Below are 21,160 nucleotides of genomic sequence, written 5' to 3' on the forward strand. Positions count from 1 at the left end.
ATAGAGAAGCTAAGTAACAAGGTGAATCCTAAGAGAAACATATAGATCTCCCTGGGAAGGGGAAATAGACAAGATCTCCTGATAAAATTGGGAGCATGGGAGTGGAGGGAGAAGGGAGGACTGAAGGGGGGGGTGAAGAAGAGAAGAGGATGGGGGAGGAGAACTTGAGGGAACAGGCTAGCTGAGATGGGGGAAGAACAGAGACAGAGAGCAAGGAAAGAGACATTTTGATTGAGGGAGCCATTATGGGGATAGCAAGAAACCTGGCACTAGAGAAATTCCCAGGAATCCACAAGGATGACCCCAGCTAAGACCCTAAGCAATAGAGGAGAGGATGCCTAAACTGCCCTTACCCTGTAGTCAGACTGATGAATATTTTAAATATTACCTTAGAACCTTTATCCAGCAACTGATAAGAGGCAGAGGCAGAAACCCACAGCGGAGCACTGAGCTGAGCTCCCAAAGTTCAGTTGAAGAGTGGGAAGAATGAGAATATGGGGAAAGAAGTCAAGACTATAATGGGTACTCCCACTGAAACAGCTTACCTGAGCTAATGGGAGCTCACCAAGTCCAGCCAGACAGGAAAGGAACCAGCATAGGACCAAGCTAGACCCTTTAAATGTGGGTGACAGTTGTATAGCTGGGGCAGACTGCAGGGTCACTGGCAGTAGCACCAGAATTTGTCCCTGCTGCTTGTACTGACTCTTTGGAACCCATTCTCTTTGAATGGATACCCTGCTCAGCCTGGATATAGTGGGGAGGGCCTTGGTCCTTCCTCGGAGCAATGTGCCTTACCCTCTCTAAGAAGTGGATGGGGGGGGGGTGGAAGGGATGGGAGGAGGGGAGAGAGTGGGAACTGGGATTGGTATGTAAAATGAAAAAAAGATAGTTTTTCTTTTTAAAAAAAGAAAAGAAAAAGAAAGGGTTCCACAGACCACAAAGTCAAATCTCTCAGTGAAATATTGTTAAATATGTATTTTATTGTTTGAGAATGTGATACGTCATTAACATGTATTTCAAAGATGATATTCTGTCTTTTTTAAAGTAAACTTATTTGTATTTATATGTATCTCTCTGTATGTACACGATCGCCATGTCCTTGGCGGCCAGAAAAAGGCATTGGATCACCCAGTGATCACCCAGTATGGCAACAGAATACGGGTTCTCTGCAAGAGCAGCAAGCACTCTTGACTGCTGACCCATCTCCCCAGCTCTGTCCCTCTCTCTCTCTCTCTCTCTCTCTCTCTCTCTCTCTCTCTCTCTCTCTCTCTCTCTCGATATATGTTCATTGAATATGGTTCTGTGTTGCATCACACACACACACACACACACACACACCTACATACAATATACTTGGAGCATGTCCTCATTCTCCTCTCTGCTTTCCCCCATAGACAGGCGTTTTTACTTCTGTGTTGCAAATACATACATTACCTTGTGTATCTCTATGAAATCTAGGACCCACAGAGGAGAGAAGCCTGTGATGGCTGTATTATGAGACAGAGAAGTCTCACCTCCAGTAGCAGCACCCATTTTCCGCCAGTGATGCTACTTCATTCTCTGTGTCTAACAAAACCTTTCTGTGTACCCACACCACACTTCCCTTAGCGGTCCCTATCGCGGACACCTGATCAGATACTGCAGCAACGCTGCAGTAAACAAGGATATGCTGGAGTCTCTGGAGGAGCTGATTTGGAGTTCTTCTTCAGCCCTTCCTTTATGATGATGGCAGGATGGACCTGTGACCCAGAGCATGGATTTAGGGGTTCAGCATCAATAGGAGTTCTGCCTCCATGCTCTAAGCAAGCTAGTTAAAACTTTTGAGTCTTCAGCAGCTTCTCAAGGTGAATACTACAAAATTATCATGTGGCTTTGTGCCAGGATAAAAAAGATCCTCAAGCAAAGTGTCTTCCTAGGTCTCTGGCTGACCAAGGGACTGGTATCCAGAGGCAGAAGAATTGTTCCTTAGGCCTCCTCTCCTCTCTTTCCTCCCTCCCCTCCGCTTCTCACTGTTACCTAAAGAGAATAGGTGTTTTCGCACTGTGCAGAGCAAAGAGAGCAGCAGTGGCTCCACCTCACTGTGCATTTCCAGGTTCTTCTAGAAGGTTCTGCACCTTCTAAATCTGCACTTTTCCTTTCCCCTCCTCTAGCACAGCCAGGGAACAAACTTTGAGGCTGCGTCTACCCGCTCTGCCAGCATTAATGCTGTCGTTAGTGTGACCGACCAACTCAGGGCCAGGTTCAGGAAATGCTAATAAGGAGCAAATCCTGGGAGTCGTTAGTCTTGTAACAATGTCATAGGCAAGCATCGCTACACATATGAATGATTCATACTCATTTGCCCCATGACTGTACCTAGCACATTTGCCAACATGGTTTTTAAAGAGCCTATGGCAATCTTAAGTCCTGTGAATGTGAAATGTTTTCTGTCTGGGTCATTGTGGGTTCCAGTTCTGAGAAACCTACCCATCTGAGTCAGGACACAACTGAAGGAAAATGTTCTCCTGTTATCAGGTGTAGCATCCCTGACTCCAAGTTAGTGTCCCACAACTACGTTTCTCCGAGGTGGGAGATGTTATAAAGATGTTATAAAGATGTTATAAGGATGGATGGAGCAGAACCACAGAAATAGCTAACAAGGATAAGGCCATCTATTCGTTCCTGGGGCCATTTGTTCCTGAGAGTAGACGGGCCATGATGATCTGGTGTGGTGGTGAAGACAATGGGAGCCAGGAGCCCAGCAACACTCTGTGGCAAGAAGGCTGCTAGAATGGCGGGCTTTTGTATGCACAATGGTTTGCACTCCGGGAAGATCTGCAGGCATCAACCCAGCATCCCAAGATACAGAATAAGTCAACACTTCTCCATTTTCAAAACACACTGTTTCCATGCGGGCTGCACAAATAGCGGGGCTAAGAATCCAGTCTGTAGACCTCACCACCCTCAGCTCTTCCCATGTCTCTCTATTCCCTCTAAACATCAAAGCCTCTTCTTTGTTACCTCTACATGTAGTACAGACAGAAACACAACCTGCTGAGTCTCTTCAGGGTCGCTTCTCCGTGGATGTGTTTAGTGCTGACCACTGATGTGGGAGAAGCAATGAGGGGCTTGTCCCTGGAGCAAGCTGCTTCTTCATCTCTTTCAGCATCTATTAACTGCCTGTAGCTCCTCATCTAAGAAGGGGACCTTGTGAAATGTCTCAGCTCTGCTGGATTCTCAAGTTTTGAGCATCCCTGAAATCCACAAGTGGTCAAAATGCAGAGAATAAGCGAGTGTGGGGTGCCTAGCCCCAGCTGAACTACCTGCAACAAAACCCTTATACCTAAGTCTCAGGGAATATTGACCCAGAGCTGAAGGGAAGATTGTCAGACCCAGAGAGTCAGGACATGTGTTCCCAGATAGTGTCTGCTATAAGTCACAGCTGCACCCATGAAATCTTAACAATATGGCTACCAAAACAAGACCTTGACAATGACAGCACCGGTGACATTCCAATTTAGTGGAAAAGCATTGAACACTTTGAGAGTCAAGTTTATCACTTAAAACCTCCAAGGAATGGGCTCAAAGGCTATTTTCCTTGGTAACAAATAGAATTCCTTTATATCCAGCACAAAATAACAAGACCATCATGTAAAAACTGTGTAATCCCAGGTGAGCTTCCAATTTATTAACAATGAGACTTCATGGGTGCTGTTTCCCATGTATGGAAGACACTATCATTGTGCATAAAATGCCTGCCATGCAGACCTGTGGCAGCCTTCTTGCCATTGTGTATATCAATTCATATTTTTATGTAGGCTCGTAAGATGTAGCCCAGGCTGGCTTTGAACTCATTATAGTCCTGCATCTGTCTACAGAGTACCGAGATTATGAGCACTGCCTGACCATGCCTGGCTCAAAGTTTCATTTCTCATCTTCAAGAAAGAGTTTGTATGGAGACACTAACATGGAGCTATCTCTCGTCAGAAGAAATGAACAAAGCTGATTCCCATCAGAACTACGTATGGCAAGTGCCTGAGGAGAAAAAGAGGCAAGCGTGAGGGTGAAAGTTCACGGTAAGACGATCCTGGATATTTGTCACACTGAACTGAAAATCAACAATAACTTTTTCATAGGAATGAACACTAAATAATACTAAATAATACTGCACCTGAAACATGCCAATTAAACCCTGTTGGCTCCTGGTGTGGTCTATCCATCCTCTTCAGCCCAGGTCTTCTCACTCCAGTATTTGGAAGCTGGGGTTTACAGAGGATGTCATTTCTCAAAAAAAGAAAGAAAGAAAGAAAGAAAGAAAGAAAGAAAGAAAGAAAGAAAGAAAGAAAGAAAGAAAGGAAGGAAGGAAGGAGAGAAGAGAAGAAAAGAAGAAAGCACTTCATACATGGTGGATCCTCTATTCGGATATGATTTCTTATAAGAACTGTAAGCTCCTTTCGCTCTTTGATACAGGTTCTCACCTAGGACAGACTAGTCTCAAACCAGCTATGAGGCTGAGATGACCCTGCCCCCACCTCTCAAATGCTGAAATTACAGGCATGTGATAACACATCCCAGTTAGAAATAGCATTCATTTTTTTTTAAGATTTATGTGTTTCTATTTTATGGGCTTGGGTGTTCTGCCTGTATATGTGGATGTGCACTGTGTACACGCCTAGTGCCTCTGGAGGTCAGAACAGGGAGTTAGATGACCTGAAACTGGAGTTACAGATGGCTGTGAGCTGTCCTGCAGGTGCTGGGAATAGGATCTGGATCCATTGTAGGAGCAGCCAATCCCCTTTACCACTTAGCTAGCTCTCCAGCCCCAAACCACACCCTTCTTAACTAAACAGATTGCTGTAACGTGCATCAACCTCTACCAACTGCATCCAAGCAGAGGGCAGTGAAAGGTGTCATGGAGGGTGAGTGTGAGCTTTCCCTGGGGTGAGGGCCTTATTGTGGAGACTGCTCAACGTGCATTCTCTAGACAGGCAGGCGGCTGTTTAAACACCAGCTGAGCTTGTGGTCCTTTAATGGATGAACAGAGAAGCAGCTAGGGACCGAGGCATTCCCTCCGACATGAAGATGACCTTTCTATAAAATTTAGCATCTTTTGCTCTAAGTCTTTGCTACCTGTACTACACACAGGGGATTAATAACTAACAACTAACCTACATATAAAACTAAAGAAAGTAAGTACCATGAAAAAAAAAACTACCAGTCAACAATTGGCCCAACAAACCGAATAGATGGTGTGAAAAGATGAATGACAATGGTCAATCAATGTTTCTTAAAATGTCCATCATCCCTAGCCATTAGGGGAATGCAAAGTAAGACAGGTTTGGGATTACTTCTAACCCCAGTCAGAATGGCCATCCATCATCAAGAAAATATAGGACAATAAATGCTGGAGAGGAAGTAGAGAAAGAGGAAGCCTTATTCGCTCCCCGAGGAGTGTAGACTGGTGTTCCCACTATGGAAATTAAGGTCGAGGTTCCTTGAAGAGTTAAAAATTGATCTACCATCTGGCTCAGCTCTGCAGTCCTTGGGCATACATACAACCCTGAACACTCTGAATCCTGCCACAGAGATACCTGCTCATTCATGTTCATGGCTTCTCTATTCATAGCAGCCAGGAAATAGAACCGACCTAGAATCCAACATGTACGTGTGTGTGTGTGTGTGTGTGTGTGTGTGTGTGTGTGTGTGTGTGCGTACGTGTGCGTGTGTGTGTGTGAAGGACATAAATTAAGATCTACCACCTCAACCCATCTTCAATTACTCACTGTAAATACCACAATATAAGGTCTAACGCTGAGCTCGTAAGTTTTCTGTAAATTGAGCTTTGTGTTCTTGAACCATTTCTCCTTGTTTGTCCTGCTACACCCAGGACCTGAGACCCATGCTGTGCTCTCTGTAACTAATTTAGGTTGCTCATCTAAGTGACACCCGATAGCATCTGTAGGAATCTGGCTGCTGCCACTTGATGACAGACACAGTGTCACAAGCAGCAAGCTATCCTTCCATTTTAAATCTGAACAATATTCTACCTCGCGTAGGTGGTTTTCTTATCCGCTCACCCTCTGTAGGCATCTTGCTCCACACCAGCCACAGATACCGGACCAAGGTCTGTGCTTTGAGGTTTCAGGAATGCACACAGACATGGGATGGCAACTCACACAGGGTAGGAGGCTTTTGCTTTCACTCTTAGTGTACCTAAACTGTCTCCCAGAGTGAAAAACCCAGTTCACACTCACTGAAGGTCTACAGAGGGGCTGCGACATGGCTGGGCGACCATGAGTGCCTGCTGCTCCTTCAGAGGACCTGCATCTAGTTCCTAGCACCTAAGTACCCAATCACCTTTACCTCCAGGTTAGGACATTGATGTCCTCTTCTGGCCCCTGCGGCGGGCACTGCACCAGTAAGCACATACAGATGATAATAATAATAATAATAATAATAACTCTTTAAAAAGAAAAAAAGCAGTCTACAAGACTCTTCCCTCCACAGGCTCACCAATCCTCACGCTCACTCTGTTCATTTCTGACAACAGCCGTCCGAACAGGCGAAAGGAGTTAACCTCACCACACTGTCTGTGTTATGGTCAGATTGGTGATACATTCTTTGTTGGTACCCATCGGCCATCTTTACATCTTCTTGGCAGAAACATGTCTCTCATCCTTTGGGTCCAGGTTGTCTGTGCTTGCTTTGCTCTGCTTCCTCCCCCCCCCCACCCCGACTCTTTTGCATTGTGAATGCTAACTTTTTCTCAGACACACATTTATGCAGCCCTCATAGTCTCTCTCCTCCCTTGGGTGTCCTCTTCATTTTGTTGATTGTTTTCTTTCATGGGGTTTTTGAAATTGCACCTTGCATGAATTTCTTTGAAAATTACTCAGTTACCTCTCAATTTTTTTTCCAGAATATGCTCTCTCCCTCCCTGCCATACATCTCATTGTCTAAGTGTTTTATGCATTGAGCCGGCCGTGGGCCGTGGTGCGTGGTCCTTGTGCCCTCTCATTAACCCAATTTTCTTCCCTCTGATCTGCAACAAAGCCGTGACTAATTTCACTGCCTGGGCTCTGTGTGGAGGGACTGCATACCTGCCACTGGCTCACAGGAACAAAAAGGCAATTAATCCGCTGGGTGCCATTACTACTACGAAAAGGAGAGCCTATTGTTCATATTTTTAGAAGCTCTTAAATGAACCTTTATGGAAAGGAAATTGGCCTTTGGGGTAAGAAATAAGGCCCGCCTGTCTTGCTACCCACTCCTGACCTGATTTTAATCAGCATGAACTTACCACAAGTGTGCATTCATACATGCACAAGCATGTACACACTTACCCCCATACACATACACAACTTTAAAATAGCTCTACTTTCTGCAGTATTTTTAGAATGCATTAAGCACTGTCTTACCTATTTAAACTGAGAATACATTAAATTAGGTAACTCTCCTTCTGAATAATTTTAAACCATCTTTTTAAACCATCTTGTTGTTGGGGTGCTTCTTGCATTCATATAATGCATTTTGATCAAATCCACTGTCCATTACCTTTCTTCAAATTCCTCCTCTATTGCCCTGCAGCTTTTCTCTCCCAACCTCAAATGTTCTTTAAGGGAAACAAACAGAAACAAAAAACAACCCACTGAGCCCTCTTAGCGACCCCTGCATGTAGGTGGGTGTATGGCCAATCCTGGAGCATAGGGAGCCTCTGGGGTTACATCCCTGGAGAAAGCTATCTCTCCCCTTTCCCGGCAGCCATTCATCGCCAATGACTCCTCAGCTAGGGGTGGAACAACACATGCCCACCCCCGCCAGGCTGGGATTTTGACAGATACTGCCACGTTCTCTTTAGAACTCCCCTGACTCGCACACGTCAATAGCTGTGCTATGTCATGACACTAATTTTCTGGGAGAGTTTTCGTGGGCTTTTTGTCTTCATGTTAAATTTCCCTCCAGACGCTAATGCTTTTGGAAATTTCGAGTTGTCTGTGTATCTGCGTGTGCTTCCTCACCCCCAACCCCACACAGTCTCTCGGTGGCACATGAATCCATCAAGTCCCTGAAACTGCTCGAGCGCCTGCCTGTAGCCCCTAGCCTTCTAAGTTCTGAAGGAAATGTCAGGGTGTTTTATCAACAAATTTGCCAACAATTCACCCTAACGACAGGTTGCATCTATTGCCCGCCTTTACGATTGACTTCGGCTACAGCATGCTCCAGGGAGATGCTGTATCCACTCTGGCTTCACTCATCTTGAGTCTGACAGTTTTCTTTCCATACCACAAAGAGGCCATGGAAGAAACAGGCTGTCTTAGACCCCCAGCCCCAGCTGGATCCTGGAATAAAGAAGCTACTGGGTTAACTTAGACTACAACCTAGGACCCAGAGCCATTGAACCCATAGGCCTCCAGATGCAGGAAAAACAAGGGTTGAGTTCAGCCACAAGGTTTTGAGGTGATAATGTTCCAGGGCTGGGAACGTCCATCAGTGGGCAGAGGGCTTGCCTACCATGCAGGAATTCCTGGTTTCCATCCTCAGGACCACATAAACTGAGTGTGATGGAACACACCTATAACCCCAGCACTTGAGGTGGAGACAGGAGGTTCAGAAGTTCAAAGTTGCCCTTGGCTATATACAGAATTTGAGACCAGCCTGGGTCACATGAGGCACCTGTTATTAAGAAAGAAAGGTTTTGGGGACTGGAGAGATGGCTCAGAGGTTAAGAGCATTGCCTGCTCTTCCAAAGGTCCTGAGTTCAATTCCCAGCAACCACATGGTGAATCGCAACCATCTGTAATGGGGTCTGGTGCCCTCTTCTGGCCTGCAGGCATACACACAGACAGAATATTGTATACATAATAAATAAAAGAGAGAAAGAAAGAAAGAAAGAAAGAAAGAAAGAAAGAAAGAAAGAAAGAAAGAAAGAAAGAAGGGTTTTAGATTTATACATACAGGAACTCAGAACATGTCACATTTTTTAGGGACACATCACTCCATGAATTTGTAACAAAGATTTAATCCTTGACTCTGATACCTACTTATAATGGTCTAAATACTATTTTTCTCATTCTCCTAGTTAAAACTATACTGTGTTTTCTTGCTTAGATCCTTCTTCATCAGACAGCAGAGAGCTTCTCTTAGTCCTGGGAAAGCCCCGTCCTCTCCGTGGTTGCAGACCAACACTCGTGCACATGCTGATGACCTGATGTGGACTCTCTCCTGTTGTTCCTGAGGCTTAGGTGGCTCTACTTGGTGACCTCTACTCTTCCTTTACATCAGCTCAGAAGTTTCTCATCCTACCATACCTGCCATCCTTTCTCCCCCTCCCTTCCTAAAATAATCACCTAAGTTCAGCTGGAACCACCCAGATGCACATGGATATAGGGCCATCCACTATGAGCAGAGATCTCAGGCCACCCTCAGGCTCCACCTATTACTGTCCTGATCTCTCTCAGCTGTCACTCTCAAGTCCACAGGATTCCAGCCACGCTGTCCCCTTCATTCCTCACAGGCAGGATTCTTTCCACCCTGTGTTGTTTCAGGAATTGTGTCCTCAGCTTGGCACACTCTATCCCCGTCCAGTTCCCACGAGACTCCCACCCCACCCCTTCAAGTTTCTACTCAACACATTCACTTCCCAATAAGGTCCCTCTGGAACCATTCCATCTGTGATGATCTTGACTTCAACTCAACTAGATTGAGAGATGGTGAGGAGATTCCAAATACTCACCCTGGGAGTATCTGTGAGGGGTTTTCCCACAGATGAGAGAGCAACAGAGGGGGAGAGGAACACCATGACTGTGGGAAGCATTGTCCGAAAGACTGCTGAACAGACAGAATAAACACGGAAAGAGAAAGAAAAACAGAGACACAGGGCAGAGAGAGGTGGAGACAGGGAACAGCCAGCAGGCGCAGGCTCCGCTCTTCCTACAAAGTGTGCTTGCTGCTGCCCCTCTTCCGGTCTCCCCACACAGATTCCATCTACCTCAGCTTTTCAGCACACGCTCTCACCAGTAACCCCTCAGCAAGCCTCCAGGCCTCGTACCTGGACTGAGGCCACACCACTGCGCCCTTCGTTCTGAGGCATCCAAGTTTGGGGGCTAAACAGCTCTTTGGTTCTGTCTTTTCCAACTATTTAAAAGAACAACCCTCTCCCAGCGCATTTAGTCTCCGAGTACTGCTCTTTAGCCCGCAACTCCTGTGTCATCTACAGAATCGTCTGTCTTTGTATTAGTTTTTACACCTGCCTTTCCCAGCAGAGCATGGCCTCTATGGAGACATGGTTGTTAGCTCTGCCTTGAGAGATGCCTGTCTATCATCTAGAATAGGTCTCCTTAAATATCAAAGAAATGGATGAAACACGCCTATTGGACCTGGTGAGGTGGCTCAGTGGAAAAAGTGCTTGCTGATATCCTGACTTCCACCCTGAGACTCATATGCTGAGAGAAGGGAACCATCTTTGGCAAGTTGTCACCTGACCTCTGCACACGAGCTGGGGTACATGCATGTACACATTTATACATAGACACAAAACAAATGAATGCAAAAATATGACTGAAAATGTTTTTTAAAACATTGCCTATTTCATGCTCCTGTCAATTTACGAAGTTTTTGAGCGTTTACTGTAAACTTCATCCCAGCTAAGTATAGAATTTTCTTGTGGTGCTGGGGAAGGGATCCAAAGCTCCATGCAAGATAGTGCTTAACCATGAGCATCTCCAGCCCTGTAAACTAGAATTTGTGCGTTATCTAATTCCTGTCTATGCTTGATACTCTGTTGTTTAGAGTTCTCATAAAGTTCTCATAAAGTTCTGGGTACCGCCTAAATCATTCTAAGATCCTTTGCTAGTTGATATCTAGAATCTCCTATTCATTCTACCTCTTCATATCTGCAGCTCCTAATACAGACTTCTTAATAATCTCTTATCCTATCTAGGATTACACCGCTCCCTTTGTCTGCCGGGATCTGTGCATCCGCTTCTGAGTATATGGCAGCAAAGGAGGAAAGTAAAGGTCTTCTAGATTGTGTAGATTTTTGAAAAAAGTATCTAGGAACACTTATGGGGTAATGTAGTCAGTATTATTGACTGACACAGAAGAGATGGCTTAGAAGTTGCTATCTTCCAGAGGACCCAAGTTCGTTCCCAGCCTCCTGGTTGGCAGATCACAACCACCTGTAACTCCAACTCTGGAGGTTCTAATGCTACCCTTCTGGCATCTGTAGGCACTATACTCATGTATCACAGAGAGACAGACAGACAGACAGACAGACAGACAGACAGACAGAGACAGAGACACAGAGACATACATACACATGTATAATGGTTAAAACCCTTTAAGAATATGTTCTTTGAGATCAGATGACAGACGGATGGTGTCCAATTCTCTTTGCATAAAAACATGTACACCTTTCTTCAAGCCTTCTACAGTCTATATTTTAAAAACTAAGTAGTCTACAATATAAAGAGTGCACTATAGCAGCCAGAGAGCTTGGATTTTGTTCTCAGTTTTGCTACTGGGACCATGCATATTCCCCCTTTTCAAGCTCCCTTGGCCTCTTCTTCTTCCATGTTTACTATTGGTCTTTTAAAACTATTATTTTTTTTTTTGAAAAATAGGTGAAGTCTTTGTGGAAGTTGAAGCCAGGATGGTGCTGCCCACAGGCACACCCCCTCTGGCAGCCTGTCAGGGTTCACCTAATGCCCTGATTCCATGTGGCAAGAGCAACACGGTTAATGGATGCTCCTCTTCCAGGACGAGACATGTTCCCCATGAGCTGTCAGAAGGAGGGTTTACATAATGAAGAGTACTGGCGCAGAGCAAAGCCATCTGGAACAGCCTGCTTCCCCTTTGGGCCATGTGCAGTTGGGGAGTCCTTAGGAAAGCACAGAAGAGAGATGTATTCCATCCCCATGAGCAGGAAGCCATGGAAATGAGCAAATGCTACCAAAAAGATCGAGGGCAGAGGTCTGATTTGGGGGAAACATTGCAAGCTGAATATTTGTTGGAGGGGGTGTCTTGTAGACTCTGCTCTGCCTCCATTAGCAAATTATCCTCTGTTCCTAGTCGTCTTCTTCTTTAGGCCTAGGGATCAGCTTGTTCAGAACCTCGGCTCAGACACTAGTGATCAAATCCATAAACAGCTCTTGAGGGAGCATGTAAGACATGCGAGCCAAAACAGAGAACACTGCTGTCTTTTCCTGATGCCCAGGGGTTGGGGAAATGAATCAGGAGTTACAAGCACACTTGTTGTTTCTTGTAAAAGACTGGAGCTCAGTTCCCAGCACCCATGTCAAGCGGTTTACAACCACCTGTGACTCCAGCTCCAGGGGATCAAATTCCCTATTCTGGCCTCTGTGGGCAAGTGCACTCATGCATGCAGACACACAAACACACAAATTTTGAAAAGTTAAAAAATAAAATAAGACAATTTGGGGGTTTGAGGTCCACTGTTTTCATCTCTTGCCCACCTTCTCACTCCAGAATTTAAGCCACAACGATGTAATTTCATGAACTACCTCACTTTTTTTTTTTTTTTTTTTTTTTTTTTTTTTTTTTTTTTTGGTTTTTCGAGACAGGGTTTCTCTGTGGCTTTGGAGCCTGTCCTGGAACTAGCTCTTGTAGACCAGGCTGGCCTCGAACTCACAGAGATCCGTCTGCCTCTGCCTCCCGAGTGCTGGGATTAAAGGCGTGCGCCACCACCGCCCGGCAAACTACCTCACTTTTGACACCAACCTCACTACACCACTAAGACAAAATGAACGTGGAATGAGATTGGAGAGTCCTGGCACTCAGCCCTGTGCCTTTCTACTACTGGGTACTTCTTAGCCATTAACAGGTAGAAGCTTCTGTAAGAGCATGAATCCAGGGGACTGGGAAGATGGCTCAATGGGTAAAGAACTTGCCACATAAGCATGGGGTCTGAGTTCAATTCTCCAGCACCATGTAAATGCCAGGTAGAAAAGGAACTGCAGCTATAATCCCAGAAACAGAGATGAAGATCCCATGAGTAGTCCCAGATTAGTGAGCTCTGGGTTTGAGTGAGACTTGGGTTCAATACGTAAAATGGAAAATGATAAAAGAAGCCACTATCACTCTCTGGCCTTCCTCCACACAACTGTACAAATGTGTGCACAGGCACCTGAAATATATGTGTGTCCACATATCTGCAAAATGCAGATACACATGCACACATATTACACATACGCAAACATACACACATGTCAAGTTGTTTGAAAATTAGTTAACATTAACCTATTATGTGAGAGGCACTGGGCCCAGACCCCAACACTATATAAAAATATGTATCTTACACACACACACACACACACACATACACACATACACACACACACACCTATTTGAATCCAGTAAAAAAAAATGAAGAAATAACATATCTGATCATAGAAACAATTCAAAGGAAGAGGAAATGTGATTGTTTAATATTATTATGATCCTGTCATTATCATCATCATCATCATCCATGATGTTGAAGATCAAATCCAGGGCCTTGAACATGGTAGGCAAGTATTTGAGCTATACTCCTATTGTGAATGACAACATATTGCTTCATTATTTGTGCCTGAAGCCAACCCAACCCTGGTTTTTTTTTTTTTTTAAGGAAAGCAATAAATTCCTGTGATCTTTAGAACCCTGTAAATTATATTTTAATACTTATAATGCAATAATTCTTAATTGATGTGTGCCCTTTCCTTTATCTAGAGATTCTCTTACACCTAGCTATGACTTTACAAGCCTTTGATGGTAAACATCAAAGGGCCAGAAGAGGATATGCACGCCGCTTTCTTCCATCAAAGATGATGGGGAAAATGAATAAAAGAGTAAATCAATAATTTCAGTGATGTTTTAAAAGAGAGATGGTAGGACTAGGGATGCCCTAAGTTAGAGACACAGTATTGCAACAGAAGAAAAAGAGGAGGAGGAAGAGGAGAAAAAATGTATAAATAGGAAAGGAGGACAGGAAGGAGGAAAAGAGGAAAAGTAGAAAAGGAGAAAAGAAGGAAGACGAGGAGAGGAGAAGAGGAGATGGAGGAAGATAAAGAGAAGGAGAGGAAGAGGAGGTGGGGGAGGAGAAAAGGAAGGATAATGGCCCCTACCTTGACTTCAAGCCCTGTCCCAGCTCCATCCATTCTCCCAGCACCTCAGAGGTGGCTTCAGGCTCAGGCGAGTAAGCACCAGGTACTGTCCAATATTGTGTCTCCTGAGGCTGTTGGGAGTATCAGTATGAGATGACGAGACGCTGGGGTGTGAGGACTGGCATGTCTGGGCCTGCTCGGATGATCCGGCACTAGGAGAGCTTTACAATACATGCTCCAACTGCAATAGCTGAGCATGCTGAGTTGTAAGAAGCAAACTGCCCACACGGAATAAACATATGTTTATTTATGTGCGGGAGTGCAAGGCAGAGAAGGTTAAGTAGCCAAGGCAGCATCCATCACAGGGGATCAATAACAAGCTCACAGGTAATACACACTGCCATCTTACTTGAAAGTTCTATGGAACAAGCCAGATATTTTACACTTTATATTCTTTATTTAAAGGTGACACCCTTGGCTTTCAATGCAAACAAAGATTTCACAGTTTCACTGGCAAACTAAATAAAGGTGTGCAATCAGAGAGGCCTGAATGCCAAGAGCAGGGTCTTAACAGTCTTTAAAATCAGAACTTGCTGGACGTGACAACAGACAACAGAAAGACACAGCTACTGGCCACTGGAGCCAGTGACATTGGGTCTGAATGAGCTCTCCTGTTGGGCCTGCCATCCTTATCCCCCACAGTTCTATTGCCTGGGCACTTAAAGAGGAAACTCCAAATGAGGACTGGCAGCTTTGAAAATGGGCAGGTTATTTTAAGTTGCTTTCTTCTTCCTTTCTTTGACTCCCTGTGGTTCTGTTCCCCTCAAATGCTTTCAAGAAATAAATGTTTCCCAACCTTGGAAATTAGCTTCTTTCTAGCAATGATTTTGTGTGTGTGTGTGTGTGTGTGTGTGTGTGTGTGTGTGTGTGTCTGTGTGTGTGTGTGCAAATATAAGTAATTTTTAGTGTTTATTTATATGTATGTGTAAAGAGGCAGAAAGCTGGAGGGGAGACAGAAAGATATGGATGGATAGATAGATAGATAGATAGATAGATAGATAGATAGATAGAGAGGACAATTGCTTTTATTATTTTAATTAGTCATAGTTGGTCACTGCTAAGTTCTAAAAGAGTGGGGCCTTGATCCCTCATGGTCACTGCTGTGCTCTGGGACTCATCATTAAGCCTGGAATAAAACAGTTGTGCAAATATTTATTGGGCTGAAACATAAATGAGAAAAAGGAAGAACCCGAAAGACTGCTTATGGTACACACTCACATTAAGCTCAATAGCTATAGCTGATGGTTGGAATCAGTTGTCTGGAAGGATTCAAACCCAAGACAAGCAAAGCTTCCACTGCACTCTCTCTGTATGGCAGTTGACTGACTCTCTGGTCTCTCTAGTCTAGAAGCTCCTCAGTGACAGAGTCGTTTTCTTGTTCTTCATTACTCCCAACCTGAGAAGAGAGCCCATCAATAGAAACCAGCCTACCCCTTGTCACGTGATTGTTTGCATATATGAAAGTGAAATAGCATCACATATAAAACTATGTCCATCTCCTAGTATCCCATCTGTTGGAGAAGGCCACTTATTAGCTCCTGGCCGCCTGGCCAGCTTAGACCCAAAATAATCACACAGAAACTGTATTAATTAGATCACTGACTACTTGGCCCATTAGCTCTAGCTTCTTATTGGCTAACTCTTATGTTAATTTAACCCATTTTTATTAATCTGTATATCGCCCTGTGGCTGTGGCTTATTGGGTAAAGTTCCCAGAGTCTATCTTCAGCAGCTCCATGGCTTCTCTCTAACTCCACCTTCCTCCTCCCATGCTATAGGCCAAGCCAGTTTCTTTATTCATTAACCAATAAAAGAAACACATAGACAGAAGGGCCTCCCACACCACCCATACACTCATGGCCCTTCACATAGCCTCTTCCCCATCCCACCCTGTTGATGTTGCGGGAGGAAGCATCACTGCAAACGCATAGTCTTTCCCCCCCACTTCCCAGCACCTGCCAGCTCTTGGGTCTGCTCAGCGTCTCTTCTTCCCACCCCTTTCAGGACTAGAGCACCCACCCTGAATTCCCACAAACAACTGCCACTCTTCACCTAAGCATTTCATGGCTGGAAATGAAGTTAAGCCTTCCTTCTCCCAGAGGGACCTGAGTCCTGATCTCAATTCTGAAACATACTTATCTCTCAGCTTAACACCCTCTCTTTCCCTATGAAGTTCCCCCTCACTTGAAGAATTAAGAGACTTTCAAACAATGCAAGCTTTTGATGTTGCCCTTGGTCTCCTCTTGGGACTTGAAGGTACGATGATACTGCTGAAAAAATTGCACACTTCAAACACTTGGAGGCTTCAAAATGGAATGATCTGGAAGCCTTCTCCCCGAGGACTATCTAAAGGTGCTGTGCAAACCGTCACGGGAGAAAAGCAATCAACAGTCCTCCACAGATGAAAAGCCTATGCACCACAATGGCCAGCTAGCAAGATATCCCCAAGGGTGCAATGGTGGCATTTGTATCTTGGGAACAATCAGCAACTGTCTATCTAGTTGGACTTACATCCCACTTGATAGGAGAGAATTCATGCTTGGGACTGGGAACCTAGCCAAGTCCTTGTGGCTGGTGAGGTTCCAGATCCCAGAGGCAACCGACTGCTCTCATTTTCCTTAACCAGTATCATATCTAATGTGAACCAACGATTGATCTAAGCAGGTCTGAGGTTTGTCGTTGTCCAGAGAAGCCCAAGAACAGCACCTCTGGCACAGCTACCACAAAGCAACTTCCTCACCCTTTCCCAGCAGTGCCTGCATTCCTTTCCCAGGACACACATCCCGATCTATCCTGTCTTTCAGCAATGTATATCAAAGCCTTGACTCTACATCAGTGATTCTCAATTATCTTAATACTGCAACCCTCTAATACAGTTCCTTATGTTGTGGTGACTCCCAACCATAAACTTATTTTCATTGGTACTCCACAACTTTAATATTGCTATTGTTTCAAATTTTAACATAAACATCTGTGCTTTCTGATAGCCCTGTACAGAATAGGCATTTAGCCAATGGTTTTCACAGGAATGTAAGGACAACCTTATGCCTGGACCAAATTTTATAGTCCACACCCTTCCCTGTCAATTTCTGTGTGGAATAGGCACAGTCATGGAGAAGAAGCAGAAGATCTTCAGCCTTAGCAAAGCACACATTGAGCACAAGTATGTATATATAGGGTACACAGTGACTTGATTCACTGTGATCTAAATGTCACCAGTGCCTTCTCCACAGCCTGGGTTTCTTCCCTGCCAACACATTCTAAAAGCAAGACCTCAGTAGGACAGAAAAGTCAGGTCCCAAAAGAACGTGGTGTCTCTTTAGGCTTGGTCAGATGGTAGATCACAGTAGAGGTGATATGGACCACTGACATCATACCATGGAGAACAAAGCTTCTGGGAGAAAGGAAGGCAGTCACAGTGACCACTGCTTCACCATCCCCTGCACACAGACTCTGTCCTTGCTCTGATGCTCCTGTCCTTGGGGATAGGACATACCTACACCTTCCTGGTAAGGTTACCAAGCCCTAGGCTTGGGGACACAGTTCTCTGAGTCTAGGCTTAGATTTCTACAGACATGCTCCTACACTGTAAAATCCTCTTGAAATGTCAATATGCTGGGCGGGGTGGGGGTATGAATGCCTGAGCAGGATCTAGTGGAAAGAAGTTGGTTCGCCAGGTCCACAGAACAAGGCTGTCACTGTTCTCCAGTGAGACTCTGGAGTCACCACCATGTCTTGGTGTCCTTATGTATAGACTGCACAATGTATATATCTTACATAAAGACATGTACCTATATCCATACAGACATGTGTATATTTAATATATGTGACAGGTTCTAGAAAGGCCTGTGAGATGCAGCTTCTTTTCGTAGGAACTTAGACCTCTCAAGCCATCAGAGCAGCTGAGTTTTGCTTCCTGTCTAACATGGGGCAGGAGGAACTGAGTCCCAAAGTAGTAATGTCATTTTGGGGAAAATAGAAATCCATTCTCCAGTCTTCTGGATGAATTTTCCTATGGGGAAACTTACTTTCTCAGTCTTAGGTCATACAGCTCAGGAGGGAGGTTTCCCCACTGTCCTGTAACTAAGACATAGGGAATATACAAAACAGTTCATCCTGCACACCACACAAATAAGATGCCAGCCACAGAACGCTAGAAGAATTGAAAAGGTTGCTGTAAAGCGACCTCCCCCTGCCTAGGAGAAACTTCAGTGCTTAGATCCTTGTTTCTGCTGTGTTTGGGTTAAGAATGGCAGCAATAGAAAAATCAAGCCAATGGGTAGGGCTAAGGTGTGGGGTTCTTTGTGTAGGTCTCATGAACTAGGAGAGAAAAGAACCCTAAAGTGACCAGAGCAGGTAATTGTGTCAACGGGTAGCATCTGAGAATAATCGATACAGAGGAAAGAAAATAGAGGCGGGGACTGGAGAAATGGCTAAGCAGCTAAGGACACTTGTTCCTCTTGTAGAGGGCCAGAGTCTGGTTCTCAGCATCAGATCAGGCAGCTCACGAAGCATCTATAACTCCAGTTGCAGGGGATATGACGCCCTCTCCTGGTCTCTGGAGACACTGCATGCACATGGTGCACAGACAAACAGGTAAAACACACACACATGTAAATTTAAAATGAAGGGTAAATTTCTTTAATTGCTTTTTTTTTAAGTCAACTGACACCAGGGAAACAAGAAAATAGCAAAACTATATTTTGGTTGTAAGAAGGGAAAGAGAAGCAAAAGTATGAGTTTATTTTGAAAAGGCTCGCTTCTGTGATTGATGCATCCTGGCTAGAAAAGAGCTCAGTAGCCATACGTGGCTTTGTTAAATGCTGCGTACCAAGGGCTCAATCATGGGCAGAAGTGAGACTCCGGTTTAGAGCACTGCCTTCCACTTTATGAGACAAATAGCTGGGTTGTGAGCCCGTCACAACGAACAAGGCAGTGGAGAAATTCCCTTCCTTCAGGAAATGATTGACTTCCCTGCGTCCCCAGAAGAAAATTAATTTCTAGAATTTCAGGAAGTGCATAACAATCACGTTTTGAAGAGGCAATCCGCAGACGCCTGTAGAGGGCTACTCTGTCTTCTCCGGAGCAGAAATGGCTAGGCCTTCATCGACAGAGCAAGCAAACGACCAGAGCGATCGGTTCCACCCCAATCTCATGCGCTGGGCAAGGTTTACAGAATTTGGCATGCATTATAATAACATGGGCTCTCTTGTTTATAGGTCTTAGCATAATAAAGGAAATTAAAAAGTAGCTTTGAATATTACCTAGACTAGACCAGAGAATGTGGTTTCAAATCAGGCTTTTGAAGAAAAGAATAAGAAAAACATCTCTTCGGGTCAGTACCCAAAGCAGTTCCATCTTGCATGCATGTACTCTCACAAACACATGTGTGCATAGCACACACAATTAATTAAAGAAAGGTGAGAAGTCCCTTCCAGTTTCAGAGACTCGGGGCTCTATCTCATCCGCTCACAGTCAGGTAGACACCCTCCCTCCGCACAGGGTGGTGTCAGCTTGGATCTGTGTACTCAGTCACCTGGTGGTGTTCTCAGGCTGTTGCCCCGTTACCCCTGGAAGAATGTACTCTTGTCTTGGGGAATCAACGATACTGATGCTTCATGGAACAGCATTTCTACGAGATGATAGGAAACCGGCATTCCCGATTTTAAAAAGAAAGTCTGAAAATATATTTCTCAAGAAGAATTATTTTCTTTTCTTTATACAGAATAACAGTTTTAGTGTGTTAGTGTGTTCCACAATATACATAGCAAGGTATCTGTTACTTTCCAAATGCTTACCCGTGATTATTATCAGAGTTGAGCAGAGTGGCCCGCAGTGAGAGGATTGCCAGGCGTCACCCCAGCTGAGAGTCTGTGGGTGGTTGGTGGCTAATAGGGAAGGGAGAGTCACCTTTCTTTGAGGTGTGGCCACTCATGGATTGCTCATGTCCCAGTCAATGACCCCACTCCTGTGTGTTTGTGGGCAACACTAACTGGGCTCATAAATTAATGAAAGAAAGAGGAATTCCAGGACAGGCTCCAAAGCTACAGAGAAACCCTGTCTCGAAAAACCAAAAAAAAAAAAAAAAAAAAGAGGAAGACATGAGGCTGGGAAGGAGGGGTAGCATGGGAGTGGAAATAGGGTGTGTTGGAGAGGGGTGGGTAAAAGAAGATTTGAGCAAAATACATTAAATATGTGTATGGAATAAAAAACTAAACAAAGTGACCCAGGAAACCAAATAAAGTACATGCCATGTAATGTGTCAGTCTGTAAGCAAGGCTTAGGAGCGAGGCTAAATTATAGACATAGAAGTTGGAGAACATATTTAGAGTGGATTCTCCCTAACACTGAGACCAGCTCAACCTACTTTCTGACTGCATGATACAGTACTGTGTAATGTCTGAGAAATGTCACCTCAATTTCCAGACTCTAACTAGGGAACCATTTGAGGCTGGATTTAGAGTTTTGGAATAAAAGTCCCAGGACATGCATCCAAACTTAAGGATAATGTTTTCTTCATTTCTTTCCATCCATCCATCCATCACATGGAAATCTCAACTGCAACAGAAAAGCCACTGACCACAATCTGAAAACACAGAGGCCTCTGCAGCCCACCCTGCACAGGCACTCCACCTTGGTCATCTCCCCTTTGGGAGAAACCTCTGCCCATTCTTGTTGGAATCCACCCAGCCCATCCATGCTCCCTCCCACTGAGTCACTCACCGCCTCCCCAACCTCTCTTCCACAGCCCGGCAGCGGGACAGAAGCAGATGCGTGAACTCGCCATCTCTTCAGTGGCTTTCTGTCACTGTAACAGAATACCAGAGAAAAATCAACTTAAAAAGAAGAAAGGTTTATTAGGGTTCAGGGGCTCAGAGGTTTTCCCTCTGTGGCTACCACACTCCTTGGATAGTGTTGAGGCAGAGCATTATAGTATGGAGCAAGCCACTTACTTCTAAGAGGCCAGAAAGCAGAAACAGTCAAGTCGGAGGTAGGGCCAGGATAATGAAAACTCTTTCTAG

General features: G+C 44.7%; 1 long non-coding RNA gene across 1 annotated transcript in view; it reads right to left on the reverse strand.

The window, feature by feature from the left end:
* LOC119811188 overlaps positions 1 to 20,938 on the reverse strand; it is a 34,277-nt gene extending 13,339 nt beyond the window's left edge. Inside the window, exon 1 of the long non-coding RNA XR_005284952.1 lies at positions 20,862 to 20,938. This is a non-coding gene — a long non-coding RNA (uncharacterized LOC119811188). The remainder of the gene's footprint in view (positions 1 to 20,861) is intronic.
* Between the last annotated feature and the right edge of the window lie 222 nt (positions 20,939 to 21,160).

This window comes from Arvicola amphibius, chromosome 4, assembly GCF_903992535.2.
Source record: "Arvicola amphibius chromosome 4, mArvAmp1.2, whole genome shotgun sequence".
NCBI lineage: Eukaryota > Metazoa > Chordata > Mammalia > Rodentia > Cricetidae > Arvicola > Arvicola amphibius.